The sequence below is a fragment of the Miniopterus schreibersii genome, assembly GCF_964146895.1.
Source record: "Miniopterus schreibersii genome assembly, chromosome: 2".
Taxonomy (NCBI): domain Eukaryota; kingdom Metazoa; phylum Chordata; class Mammalia; order Chiroptera; family Miniopteridae; genus Miniopterus; species Miniopterus schreibersii.
In genome coordinates, this window is record NC_138102.1 from 49,256,591 (window position 1) to 49,272,641 (window position 16,051).

The following is a 16,051-nucleotide window of genomic DNA, read 5'->3' on the forward strand; positions in this document are numbered from 1 at the left end:
CCTCTTATGACTCATTCTAAAATTATTAAGAAACGGGTTATCTCTTTCCACTGGGATTACTGACCTGGGAGACTGTAAGCAGTCTTTCCAGTAGCTGTCTTGCCACCATAAGGGGAGAGTAGTCCAAGCCTGTTTCCAATCCAGATAAAAGCTGGTGTGAGAGATAAAAGGAAGCAGTTTCCTAACGACCACTTGATCACCTACACTGTGTATGCCTACATAAAGATGCCTGAAGTTTGCTAATGGGTCATTATATTCACACACACACACTTTTTTTTTTTGTTGACAGAGAGAAAGAGAGAGAGAACTTCAGTGAAATCATTTAGTACACGTGGCAGAGAAGGTTGATTGCTTATTTTGTATCAATTTCCCCCTTTATCCTTAGTAACGTAATCTCAATTTATTCAAGGTGACAAGTGTTCCAGCTTTTAAAAAAGTACTTCCTATCCTCCTTGGTAGGTAGGTATGACCATGCAACTAAGTGCTGATCAAAAAAATATAGGCAGAAGTTATAGGTTGGGATTTATTAGAAGGATCTTGTTAACACAAAGCTTGGATGAGTCCTTTTACTTCTCACACTTTCTATTTATTCCAGCCTGAAATGGATATATAATGGTTGCAATTCCAGTGGCCATCCTGTGACCTTGGAGATGGTAGCCATGGTAAGAAAGGCACCACAGAAATACAGAAAGGCCTGGATTCCTGTCTGTGGAACTCTGTACTGGTGTGGATACTTCTTCTTTTTTTTTTTTTTTTAATATATCTTTATTGACTTCAGAGAGAGGAGAGGAGAGGGAGAGAGAGAGATAGAAACATCAATGATGAGAGAGTCATTGATCGGCTGCAGCCCGCAACCCGGGCATGTGCCCTGACCGGGAATCGAACCCTGATAGCCTGGATCCTAGGTCGATGCTTAACCACTGAGCCACGCCCGGCCAGGCTACTTCTTCTTTTGTACTTCATTTATGTGAAATAATAAATTCTTAGGTGTTTAAGCCATTGTAGCCAGGTCTCTAATTGCTAGTAGCTGACAAAATTCCTACTTGATATAACATACCCCTGCAGTCAAACATCAGTGGTACTTTAAGACATGTCTGGATTTATTTTTTGTGAATGGAAAAGGAGAAGAAATGGAAAAAGAATATTTTTGCTTAAAGCTATAAGCAATTCTCTTCATTTTTGCCTCATTTATGAATTTTAGGTGACAAACAATTAGTAATTCTGGCTGTTACTATCTCAACCTCTGTCCTGATCCTCCCTATACAATGAAGAAAAATTTATTGTTATTTTTTAAAAATTTGTATGAGTTTATTTAAGACAACTGGTCACATATCAGGAAACAAGATCTCAAAATGCTCCCAAGAAAATTTTAGATGGGTCAAATGTGGCAGTTCAGAGTCACAAAGCTCACCACTATATGCTTGTAGATGTTATCAACTTTTTCCTTCTATATTCTTATGACTGTTGTCCCATTTCAAGTCATCATCAATCTGTTACCTGGGGCTCCCTGCATCCAATGTTTGTTCTCTAAACCCAATCCTCTGCACTCACATCAGAGTAGTCATTTAAATATACATCATGATTTTTTAAAAATTGTTTAGAAAACAACTGCCTAAGTAAACTGGAGAGTGACCAAAATCAGGCAGAAGCTGGAGGGAGGTCAACACTTGAAAGAAGAGTCAACAGGTGACCACTAGAGTTGAAAAGAAAAATATATCATAAAGAATAGGCCCAGAGAGGAGGAATTCCAAATTATCTGCTTATATGTTCAATTAAAGCTTGAACTCTGCCAAGCTGGAGTGGCTCAGTTGGTTGAGCATTGTCCTGTGCACCGAAAGGTTGCTGGTTTGTTTCCTGATCAGCTAACCCCTGGGTTGTGGGCTTAATCTCCAGTTGGGGCACATAAAGATGCTTCTCTCCCACATCAGTTTCTCTCCCTCTCTCCCTCTCTCTCTCTCTCTCTCTCTCTCTCTCATTTTTCTCTCTTTAAGCATGTCCTTGGGTGAGGGTTAAGAAACAAATAAATAAATCTTATGCTTTTCTTTAAAAAACAAACTAAACAAAAAACCTGAACTCTACCTGCACAAGGAAGAGTTAAAGTAACCCAGATAAAGTCAAAGATTTGAACAGAGATTTCAGCCATTGCCCTCCATAGGGCAGACAAATTCTGGAGTATAAAAAAAATAATAAAAACACAACTCTTAGCAAATTAGGAATAAAGGGGAACTTCTTCAACTTTATAAAGGACAGCTATAAAAAAAAATCTACATCTAATATTGTACTTAATGGTGGAAAATTTGAAGCTTTCTTGCTAAGATAAGGTACAAGGAAAGGATGTTCCCTCCTCACCATTTCTTTTCAACATCTTACTGGAAGTCCTGGCCAATACAGTGAGACAAGATAAGGATATGAAGTTATACAGACTGGGAAGAAAGAAATAAAACTGTCCATGTAGAAATGAATCAAGAACAAAAACACTCTTGGAACTAGTAAGTGATTAGAGTAAGGTTGCAGGGTTATCAGGTTAACATACAAAAGTCAAAAAAATTGCTTTCCTGTAAACCAGCAAAGAACAAGTGGAACCTAAAACACATTACCATTTACATTAGCATCTCCCAAATTAAATACTTACGTATAAATTTAACAAAATATGTACAAGAGCTATATGAAGAAAACTTCAATCTCTGAGAAAAGAAAAAAATAACTAAATAAATGGAGAGATATTCCATGTTCATGGATAGAAAGACCAATATTATCAAGATGTCAGTTCTTTCCAACTTGATCTATAGATAGAGCGAAATCCCAATAAAAATCCCAGTAAGTTATTTTGTGGAATCTAAAGTTTATATGGGGGGAAAAACAGAATAACAAACTCAACATTAGAGGAACAAAGTTAGAGAACTGACACTAGCTGACTTTAAGAATTACTATAGAGCTACAGTAATCAAGACAGCATGGCATTGGTGAAAGAATAGACAGATAGATCAATAGAATGGAATAGAAAGCCCAGAAATAGACTCACATACATATAGTCACCTGATCTTTTAAAAAAATTGTGGTATAATTGACACATAACACTGTATTAGTTTCAGGTATACAACACAATGATTTGATATTTGTATATATTGTGAAATGATCACATAATAAGTCTACCCAGTATCCATCATCATACATAGTTACACTTTTATTTTCTTGTGCGAACTTTTGTTTTTAGTCCCCACTTGAAGATATGTTTATTGATTTTAGATAGAGAGGAAGGGAGAGAGGGAGAAAGGGAGAGAGAGGGAGAAACACTGATGCGGGAGAGAAACATTGATCAGTTGCCTCTCATAGGTGCCCTTACCGGGGATCAAACCTGCAACTTTTTTGGTGTATGGGACAGTGCTCCAACTGATCAAGCCACCCTGCCTGGGCTCTTGTGCGAACTTTAAAAATCAACTCAGCAACTCTCAAATATGCAATACAGTATTATTAACTATATTTGCCATGCTGTACATTACATCCTCATAATTTATTTATTTTATAACTGGAAGTTTGTACCTTTTGAACCCTTCATCCATTTCACTGCACCCCCACCCTTTGCCTCTGGGAACAGCCAATCTGTTGTTTGTATCTATCAGCTTGTTTTGTTGTTTTTAGATTAGATCATAGAGTATTTCTCTTTTTAAATATTTTTTCTTATCAACTGATTAGAGCGAGAGCGAGAGAGAGAGAGAGAAACATCAATTTGTTGTTCCACTTATTTATGCATTCATTGATGGATTCTTATATGCGCTATGACCGCGGATGGAACTGGCAACCTTAGCATACTGGGATGACACTCTAACTAACTGAGCCACCTGTCCAGGGCCTTGGAGATTTCTCATTGTCTGACTTATTTCACTTAGCATAATGCTCTCAAAGTTCACTGATATCACAAATAGTAAGATTTCATTCTTTTTGTGGCTGAATAACATTCCATTGTCTACATATACTACATCATTTTTATGCATTCATCTGTCATTGGACACTTAGGCTGTTTCCATGTCTTGGCTATTGTAAATAATGCTGTTATGAACGTGGGGATACATATATCTTTTAGAATGAATGTTTTTTTTCTTTCTTTTTAAAATAAATACCCAGAAGTGAAATTGCTGGATCACATGGTAGTTCTATTTTTTGTTTCTTGAGGAACCTCCATACTGTTTTCCACAGTGTTGCATGAATTTACAATCCCACCAGCAGTGTTTGAGGGTCCCCTTTTCTCCATATCCTCTCCAACACTTGTTATTTCTTGGTGTGTTTTTTTGTTTGTTTATTTTTTGTTTTTATAGCCATCCTGACAGATGTGAGGTGATATCTCATTGTAGTTTTGATGCATTTCTGTGGTTAGTCATGTTGAGCATCTTTTTATCTACTCTTTAGCCATCTGTATGTCTCCTTTGGAAAATGTCTATTCAGATACTCAGACAATTTTCAAAATGGGATTGTTTGGTATTTTTTGCTATTGAGCTGTATGAGTTCCTTATATATTTTGAATATTAACCCCTTATCAGACATATGGTTTGCAAATATTTTTTCCCATTCCATATGTTGCCTTTTAATTTTGTTGTTTTTCTGTGCAAAAGCTTTTTATTTCTTTTTATTATTTTTTAAAAAGACTTTTTATTGATTTTTAGAGAGGAAGGGAGAGGGAGAGAAAGAAACATTGATATGAGAGCAAGTCACCGATCGGCTGCCTCCTGCACCAGGAGTCAAAATGGTGACCTCTTGGTGCATGGAACTATGTACAACCAACTGAGCCACACCCACCAGAGCTCATCAGTTGATTCTTGTATGTGCCCTTACTAGGGATTGAACTGCAACCTTAATGTAATGGGACAACACTTTAACCAACTGAAATATTCGGCCAGAGCCCTATGGTATATTCTTAAAATACACTTGCTATCCACCATACAAATTTTTAAAAAAATGAGTAAGGCCTACAATATAAACTTACAGAAATATTTCCGAGATATATCAGTGATGAAAGCAAGATACAGAACAGGGCGTATGATATGCTACTTTTTGCATAAGAAAAAAATGGATTGGAATAAAACTTTATATTCATATGCTTGTACATTCATGAAGAAATTTTGGAAGGATATATAAAAAAACTAATAATGGATAGTGTTTATCTGTGTATGTGGAGGGGCTGAGAATTGAGTGGATGGGGATAAGTTTATATTATTTTTTATTACAAATGCAAGAATTAAATTTAAAATGTGTCATATTTTACCTATCATGTTTTATGTTTATAACTGGACAAGGTTTCCATTTTAGCTTAGTCCACTTTAAGAAAAGCAGAAATCTTTATATATATATACATATATACATATATACATTTTCCCCCTTTAACCCTCTCCACTCAGCCCCTACCCCTGCTAGGACTTCACCATACAGAAATTTTGGCAAAAAATTTTTTGAAGTAAAGGCTATTGGAAAAGTAAATGGAAAGAGTGTAATTTTAACTGCTTGCCATTTCTAAATAAAATAAGTGAAAGTGATATATTTTTTGTTTGGAAGTGTATTATTTTAAGCAAAAGCACAAAATTATTTTTACTAGTACATTTTTATTATTTAAATAACAAAAGTATTTTTCAGAATCTAACAGCTTTTAGAAGATAAAATAATTTTCTTTAGTAAGTTAAAAAGCAGAAAAATGTTTGAGCTCCCTCTGCTGGTTCAGCAGTAGCATATCAGTGTATTTTGGTTTTAGAGTATTTAGAAATAAATGGACATACGGTTAATTCCACTAACTCATTTGCCAGTATTAAAGAGAAGAGTTTTAAACTGTGTGTTTTTCATACTCTTATAAATTTTAAGTTCTGCTAATATACCACTAATATTGCCAAGATGAGCATTTGAACATAAATGTTCAAGTACCTGTTCCATTTAATACATCCCTAAATATGGTACCACTTAAGTGGTTTGTATAGAAAAAAATTTCTACATGCACCACAATATGTACAGAAGACTTTTAGTTTTTAAATTTATTATGGCTCTCAAATTGCAGTAATCATAAAACCTACATGTTGCGTTAGTATATTAAAATTTAATTGCCTGGCTGGTGTGGTTCAGTGGTTGAGTGTAAAACCATGAACCAAAAGGTAACCAGTTCGATTCCCAATGAGGGCACATGCCCAGGTTTCTGGCTCAACCCCCAGTAGGGAGTGTGCAGGAGGCAGCCGATTGATGATGTTTCTCTCATTGATGTTTCTATCTCTCTATCCCTCTCCCTTCCTCTTTCTAGAATCAATGAAAATAAATTTAAAAAAATTATCATTAAATCTTTAAAAAAAATTTAATTAAAAATATCATATTTTATATTTTATATTCCTTTTAGCATATTTTCAAGCTAAAAGGAATATAAAATATTTGCATAACTAAGCAATGATTTACATGACAATCTATATTGTTTTGTTCTTTGTCATGACAGAGTAATCTATAATATATTAACTTACGACGTGCTTCAGAAAATTACAAGCTACCTCTTTTTTCTTTCTATGATTTCTATTTTTATCTTGCTTATCACTGAGTAGTGTCTAAGTGGTGACTATCTTATCCTTCCATTTATCTACAAATTCTTTAATTTTTTTGCATTGCATTTAAATCTCTTTAAGAATACCTCTTTTAAAAATTCAAGTTTTCAGCCTGGTCGGGTGTGGCTCAGCGGATGAGCATCGGCCTAGGATCCAGGAGATTGGGGTTCGATTCCCGGCCAGGGCACATGCCCGGGTTGCAGGCTAGGCAGCTGATCAATAATGACTCTCTCATCATTGATGTTTCTATCTCTCTCTCTCCCCCTTCCTTTTCTCTCTCTGAAATCAATAAAGATATGTTTAAAAAAAAAATTCAAGTTTTCATCTCTCCCTTCAGTTCTATTTTCCCCTTGTTTGTTCTGATATTCCTTTCTCAAACTACTGGTGCCTCCTACATAAGATGTTGTTTTCCGTAGTGGTTTGCGTTTAATTTTGATTGTTGAAATACTAGGAGTTCCCCATGTGGTGGATGGTAAAGGTGTTTTTAGTCAATGGTGTGTAGGAGATAGCTGTTACCAGCCTATGAGAGCTCATGTCTCAGTTTCTTAACTTTTCAAGAATTTTGCAGACTAGTTGTTAAACACAGATTTTATTAAAACCTAAATTATCTAAACTTAATATTACATTAATTATATTAAAAAGGCAATAAATACTCAAAACTCATTCCTAAATATTCTACTTTATTATTCTTTATGCTCCTCAGGTTATTTACATCTATTGTATCTCTATGGTGGAAATAATGTATAATGGTGTGTCATTGTGATTCTCTTTCCAACTCAGCACTCAGTGATATCATGTGAGAGCATTTATACCAAGGAAACTGGGCAGGTGTTACAGAGCTGGGTTTGATTTATGTTTTGTTGACTGTCTAGACATAAGAAAGTGATGCAACAAATGTTACAGATGCAAGCATCTGGCAAAAATCAACTAAAACATTTTGTGAGAGCAAATTTGTTGTATGAATTTACAGTTAAGAGTATTGTATATTTTGTTGTTATTCATTAATTGTATGCTACACATCCTTTATATCAATAAAGCTTAAATACATACATATGTATCCATTTTGTTTTCTAGAAAGCCAGTTGCTAAACATTAATCAGCACACCACCACCAAAGTCTCTATCCCCAAAGGTACTATAGGTAGGCAAGTAGTCAATTCTCTGCTGAGGCTCCTGGAGGAATCACTGATATAATACTGTACTCACCCAGCCTCAAGGGTAGTGCAGTGGTTTTAAAATATGTCCATAAATTCTTGGATATACCTACTTTCTAAGAGTGAGGCCTAATTCACCTCTCCCTGAGTGTGGATTGTACTTGACTTTAATTAATAGAATGCGGTGGAAGTAATGGTGCTAGATTTCCAAGGCTTTTTCATAAAATACATTGTGGCTTCTGACTTGCTCTCTCTTGGATTGCCTGCTTTGGCGGAAACCAGCTGCCATGTCATAAGGACACTTAAACATCCATATGAAGAGTCCATATGGTGTGAAACTGAGGAATCCTGCCAACACCCATTTTGGTAAGAGATTCTCTAACCCCAGGCAAGACTTCAAAGACTGTGGCCCCAGAAGACATCTTAACTGCAATTTCATGTGAGACCCTGCATCACCACTTCTCAACTAAGCACCTCGCATAGATCATTATTGCTTCTTCAGCTCCCAACAAGTATTCTACAATAATTTCTACTGGTGCCCAGCCGGGCGTGGCTCAGCAGTTGAGTGTCGACCTAGGACCCAGGCAATCAGGGTTCGATTCCTGGCCAGGGCACATGCCCCAATTGCAGCCAATCAATGACTCTCTCATCATTGGTATTTCTCTCTCTCTTTCCCTCTCCTTTCCTCTCTCTGAAATCAATAAAGATATATTTAAAAAAATAATAATAATTTCTACTGGTTTTTTGGGGGTGGGGGCAGTTAACAGGGCTTAAGAGAAGTAGCAGAGAAGATGGTGATGTGCATGGACCATGAATCCAGACTGCCTGGGTCTGAATCCTGCCTCTATGATGTCGTTGTAAACTCTGTGATCTTAGCTGAGTTACTTCACTTCCCCATGTCTCAGTTTCCTCAATAGTGAACTAGGGTAGAGTGGTAGCTACTTCAAAGGCCTATTTTGGAGCTTATATAGAGCACCTAGGATGGCACCTGGCAAATATTTAATAAATTCCTAGATCTATTATCCCTTAGCTGGGTGACCTTGAGTGAGTTATTTAACCTTTTTGCATTTCAATTTCTTTCTTTTTTTTAAAAATGTATCTTTATTGATTTCAGAGAGAGGAAAGGAGAGGGAGAGAGAGAGATAGAAACATCAATGATGAGAGAGTCATTGATCGAGCCTGCAACCCGGGCATGTGCCCTGACCGGGAATAGAACCCCGATTGCCTGGATCCTAGGTCGACGCTCAACCGCTGAGCCACGCCCAGCCGGGCGCATTTCAATTTCTTGACTTTAAAATGAAGAAAAGAAAAATACCACCAACTTCATAGGACTGTCGAGGATTAAATAAAATATTGTATGTAACTTGCCTAACACATAATGTATGTAGTGCCTTGCATATGACAGGATTTCAACAGAATGGTAGTTTGAAAAAAAGTTGTTTCTTCTGAACTCCATAATACTTTATTTATATTGCTAATATGGCAAATATCAAATTATATTATAATAGCCTATACTGGGAACTCCTTGAGGACCGGAACTTTGCCATTAATCTTCTGTTAAAGAGAAAACCAACTTAGCTGGCCACTAAAATGTGACAGAGGAACTGAAGATTGAAACAAAAACTACAACTTCCAAAACAGTATTTTGACTCACAAAATGGAAAAACTGTAGAAAACCATGATATGTAAGGCAAACTAAGTTCAGACTCTTAATACCAGCTCATTTGGACCTGTGGTGTTCTAAATAAGACCACAGACTAACATAACAATGACTCTATGCAACGTCATGTGTCCTAAAGACAAGACCACGAATTATTTCAGCAACTTCCTTATTTACAAATTCTGACCAATCTCTGCCAAGTCCATCCCATGACTAACTCTAAAAGATATTCTTCCCTAACTTCTACCTGTTGAAATGTTGAACTTTTTTTAAAAAAATATATCTTTATTGATTTCAGAGAGAGGAAGGGAAAGGGAGAGAGAGAGAAACATCAATGATGATAGAGTCATTGATTGGCTGCCTCCTGCACGTCCCCTACTGGGGATCTAGCCTGCAATCCCAGCATGTGTCCTGATAGGGAATCAAACTTTGATCTCCTGGATCCTAGGTGGATGCTCAACTGCTGAGCCATGCTGGCCAGGTATAAATAAAGTTTTGAATGTGAAAAAAAAATATTTTGAAATGGGTAAGGGAAGAAGATGGAGTATCAATAATATTGACCATGAGTCAATTATTGTAGAAACTGGACGATAGGGAAAATTATACTTCTTTCTGCTTTTGTATAAGTTTACAATTTTCCATAATAAAAAAACATTTTAAAAAAATCAAGGAAGGTAAGGAGACCCAGAAAACAAAAAGATCACTGGGAAGGCCTAAAAGACTGGCTTGAATACAAGTTCCATGAGGATAGAGACCTTGCCCATCTTGTTTACATCTGTATCTCCAGGGCCTAGAGAAGTTTAGAGCACACACTAGACTCTCAATATATATTCATTGAATGAGTGAACACTGGAGAACAAAACCCATAACCCAGGTGAAAGTGATAGTTCAGATTAAGAGTCAAGACTCCTGGGATTCCTTTCATCTGCCATGCTGCAAATGACATTCCATTAGCTATTCTAAGGATAAATACCTTAAGAAAACCACTCCAAGAGACAACAAAACAGATTCACAAATTTCATTTTGGAATTCCATCAGAAGTAGGTTTTACATGCTTATATGCACATAATCCCTAGAGAGCTTCTGTGGGGACTCTGCCGTATCAGTGCATTTCATTGCTTTTTTTCATTTATTATGGAGATGTCTGTCTTTTGAGCCAAGGGTCAGGAAAAAAACTATGTATACCCTATTCTCCCCTTCCCTCTTTTATGGTCTGGTTAATATAAGTGAGGGGAGGAATAAACACCCTTTTGAAGAAGGTTCACCTCTACATTTTGTTCTTGTTTCCTTAGGAGCCTTAGGACAAAACTGTCCATTACAAAAGTAATGATGCAGAACCTTAATTAGGGCTTTTGAAATTCAAGCCCACTCTTACAGGGGGCCAGAGCTCAGCAGAGGAAAGTGACCAACAACAATGAAACTACAGACATCAGGCACAATTAAATGCCCACATAAGACACTCTATAATAAAGTTTTAAAGCTACACTGCCCAGTACCATAGCCACTAGCAACGCATGGGTATTGAGCCCTTTGTGATGTGGCTTGTTTGAATTGAGATGTGCTGTAAGTGTAAAATACACACCAGATTTCAGACTTAGTAACCAAAAAATAAAATAAAATATCTCAATAACTTTTATATTAATTGTACATTGAAATAATACTATTTTGGATAAATTGGACTAAATAAAATATATTATTAAAATTAATTTATCCTGTTTTTTGTTTTTGTACTTTTAAAAAATGTGGTCATTAGAAAATTTAAAACTACATATGTGGCTCACATAATTTTATTGGACAGTACTTTTCTAAAATGTGAGGACTTTTCCTCTATTGTGAAACAAAGTAATGAGCTCAGTGTATTAATAGCACAACTTCTAGTCTTCTAACTCTATATTGTTTTGGTATATGTATTTTTTAAATTTTTATTTATTGACTTTTAGAAAGAGAGAGATATTTGTTGTTCCACTTATTTATACATTCATTGGCTGATTCTTATATGTGCCCTGACTGGGGATAAAACTTGCAAAGTTCACCAACTTTGGGACAATGCTCCAATCAACTAAACTACTTGGCCAGGGCATATTTTGGTATGTTTTGGATCCCTTCTATAAAAGTACTGCTATGTGAAGTCATTATAATCAATCATTGGTACAAATGGAGTGTCCACCAATAAATTGGTGATTGTCCGCCAAACTCTTTACCAGACGTACTCTGACCTTATTAAGGGGAAAATGATAGTATGTTCTCTGATCCCAGTTTACACTATTAGCCATTGTTGACGTGTTTCCTCTTAAATTACCTAAGGACTTACCTCACCACAGCAAGCATTACTTTTCTTTCCAAGTTATCAATGTCTAGTCTCAAATGAGAAAACTATATTCCCTTTAACATTCTCTTAATTCTACTTCTAGAGAACTAAAAATCCTGGTATTTATTATGTTAAAGGTGATTTGTATCCCTTCTGTTTTCATATAAAAATACCTAAATTTAATTAAGCTTTTTCTTAAAAGACGTACGTGTGTTCATGTTTTCAATTCATCCTGACATACTGAATGAAAACCTTTCATGACTGGGCATTATATTTGAAATAAAATCTAGTTCAAAAATCTTAATATGGCCCATGTTGACCTAATTTAACCTACAGCCATTCCCCCCTCCCCCCCAACTTGATACCCTACCACATTTTTGCCCTTCTTAAGATCCTGGCATGTCCTTACCTCAGAACATCCCACAAGCTATTATGTCGGCCTAAAATGTTCTTGTCTCTCTTTCGTTTCACATGGCTAACTTGTACTTATTACTCACTCTTCTTAATCATTTAAATGTCATATCCTTAGAGAAGCCATGCTTCAACCTTTCTAGTCTAAATTATTACAAAGGTTCATATTTCCCTCTATTTTCTTTCATAATACCTAATATAATTTGTAATTATATATTTTCTCCTATGATTATTTGTTAAATGACCCCTTGTATATTAGGCTATAAGTTCCATGGGCAGGAATCATGTCTTTTTTGTCCACCACTGTATTCTCAGCAAGTATGTCTGAAACAGAGCAGACCTTTAGTAAACATTTGAACAAGGAACTGAAAAGGCTAAACAGAGTGCAAGAGTTGAAAATAGGAGATAAGGAAGTAACTGAAGAAACAAGGTACTTAAGACCATAGGGGATTAAATTCAGAGCATTAGATGTGTCTAGAGAAGATAAAGTGCATGTACATAAAAAAATAAAATGATAGGTGCTCATTAAATGATGGCCATAGGAAGTCAAAGTCTTGTTAGAATGTATGTCTTGGGAGAGGTCACATTAAATTGAGATGGCTAAGAATGATTTAAAAGAAGTAATTGGGCCAGAGGGGTGGTTGAATTTTATTATTAACTATATATTTTTTAAATTCTTAAAATGGAATGAAACAGATTATTTACTTGTGTTTACAGGTTGGGCTCTCTAGGGAGCAGCTGCTGAACTAGAGTTAGAAGTACAAAAGGTTTACTAGAGAGTAGCACTTGTGAAAGGGAGAAAGCAGTGTCGGGCAGGGGGAGCCATCAGTGTACAGGCTTGACAAAGCTTCTACCAGTCCAGTGTCAAGTAGATCCTTATACTATGCCTTACTCACTCTTGGCTGAGGAAGGGCAGAGGGCAAAGAGATTGCCCTGAGAATAGCGTAACTTCGGCTTGAAAGCTGAGAGAATCCAGAAGGAGGTAACAGCTAGAGGCTGTCAGCTAACCACACGCCTTGCAGTTGAGCAGTGAGTCCTTTCTTGAAGGTATGTCTGAGCAGGGCACCTCGGTGACCGCCATACATTACAGGATGCCAATCCAATCCAAATTAATCTATAAATTTAGTTAACTTTTTTTTTTTTACAAGCTCAACAAGTTTTTTCTAAGTATTTGGGAGATCAAAGGTTCACATTTAGCTAAGTCAAGTTTGAAAAAGAAGAGCAAAGATAGACTATTAAGACAGTCTATAAGATGATGGTAAATAAAAACATGGTACTGGTGTAGTCATAGACAAAGAGACCAACTGAGGAGGTCAGAACCAGACCCACATATAAATGGAAATATGAAGATATGATAAAGGTGGCATCAAAAATCAATGGGGAAGGGACAGACTATTGAGTAGAATTATAGAGAAAAATTGGTTTGCCATTTGGAGAAAAAATAAGCTATATCCTCACCTTACACCATATATATGAATGTATTCAAGAGAGAATAAAGACCTAAAAGTGGTTCTCTGGAGAGAGCAATAAACTGTAAAACAAAGAGAAGAAAACATAGAGAATCTTTGTGATGTAGAAATGCAGACTGAGTTTTTAAACAAGACCCCAAAAGCACCATTGAGAGTAATAAGATTGTATCCATCAGCTAGGAGAGAGAACTGGAAGAACCTGAGGAGTTAAGTACACTCTGGAGATTTCCTGGATCAGCACAGCTAAGTAAACCATAAGGATATATAGCTGTTTGTTAGGAGACATATCATTATGACTTACCTATACAAAATATTTTCCCTTGCATCTACTTTCATCCTATTTAAAATGAAGTACATATCCCTCAACAAAATTTTTAGTTCCAGACATTGTGCTAAGTGTAGGAAATATGAAGAAACAGAGCTTGAGTCCCAGTCCTTAAAGAGTTCATAATCTAGGTAGGGAGAAAGATGAACAAAACTAAACAAAATGTTTTAATTCCTATTCTACAGGTAGTAACCAAGAGGCAACTATCTTTGTCTAGGGTATCAGTGAGAAGCTGCTGGTATTTGAGCAATGAGGAAAGTCATTCCAGGCAAAAGGAACAGCACTAACAAAGTTACAGGGCTTTAAAAGAGCATGTGAGCTGGAAAATGTTAAGTCAGTAACCTAATACAGGACATTCTGAAATGTTTGCTACTGAATAGATATAGTAATCTGTGCGGGTTGTTTTAGCCTTTTCTTAGTAGCACTGATTATCACATTAACTAATTATCATATTTGAAGGCAAAGCCAAAGAAGATGAAGCACTGAAGTGGTGAGGGATAAATGTTAATGCGTAAGGCAGTACTAATGACTGACAGTGGAGTGATAACAAGCACTGTATCATGGATTTAGAGGAGAAAGAGACTGCAATCAACTACATTGGTCAGGGAAGATTTCATGGAAGTGGTACGGCCTCATTTGATCACTCAAAAAATAGAGAACTGAGAATTGACTCTAAATCAGGTGCTGTGCTTGGAGCAAGAGAGATTCAAAACTACAGTCTACTAAGGAACAGATAATCAGATAATTGCAAAAATAAAGCAATGAGTGCTATAATAGAAGCAAGCACAGGCTGATGTGATGTGCATACGGGAGGCAACCAATTGATGTTTCTCTCTCACATAGATGTTTTTCTCTCTCTCAAATCATTAAAAATCGTATTTTTTAAAAAAGGCAATGATGATGAAGGTAATTAAATATGAACTGAGACGGGGCAACCTAAGAGGCAGAGAGATTAAAAGGCTGTTGCTACTGTTTAGAGAAAATAAGAGACTTCAAACAAACACTAGCAGTGGCATTAAGAGAGATGTGCAAGGTTTGAGCTGCCAGAGAAAGAAGTAAGTAAAGACATTCTCTGTGGAAATGATGTGAATAAATATTTGGAAAAGTGGAGGATAAGCAAATCAGTTTACCTGGAATTTGATTAGCTTTGGAAGTCTGGAATGAATGGCCAGAGTTATGGAACAGTTGGCGATGAGGTTGAAAGCGTTGGTGGAGTCAGCCAGTGACATGGCTATTGAACAAATAGGTTAAACAATTAGAGTATTACTTTTTCCCTAGCAACATTAAATTTATAATTTTTTTTTTATTGCAGTAAAATATACATAAATGAAACATCATTTTAACCACTTTTGAGTATATAGTTCAATAGCATTAAGTCCATTCATATTGTTGGGAACCATCAACACTGCCCATCTCCAGAACTTTTCATCATTCCAAATTGAATCTCTTTACCCATTAAAAAATAACTCCCCAATTCTTCCCTACCCCTCCCACCACTGGCAACTACTATTCTTTTTGTCTCTAAGAGTTTGGCTACTCTACGTACCTCACATAAATGGAGACATACAATATTTGTTCTTTTGTGTTTGGCTTATTCCACTTAGCTAAATTGCTTTAATCAACATCCTGGTTATTCTGTAGCCGGATTTTAATTTGCATCCTACACTATACGCTATATTTGAACACAAATGTATAGCTTTTCTTACTGTATACTTTTTTCCACTTACTGCTTAAGGATAGTTCACTCCAGGAAATTATAAACTTAGTGTTCTTAACGACAATTTAGTGTCTGCCATAAAGAACTTTTTATTGGTCTACTTACTCCGTCTATATTGTGAATTGTTTTCATTTCATTATAGTTTATGGGCACTAGACGTTTTGTAAAATTCCACCTAGTATTTTAACGGTAGTAATAGCCAATACAGCAACTCGGACAGAAATCAAACTTATTTGACCCAGGAGAAGGGAAGTTAACTTATTTGGGATGCTACGAAGGCCCTCTTTCGAGGCTACGTAATTTCCTTATCTGGGGCTGAATCGCTCTAAACGGAGAGAATTAAAAAGACAAACACTTCTCCCCTCGTCAGCTGGAGATAAGCCCGCAAGTTTCACGCGGCTGGAAACTACTTGAGAATTGTCAAGGTTATCTCGCCTTTCGTTTGAGG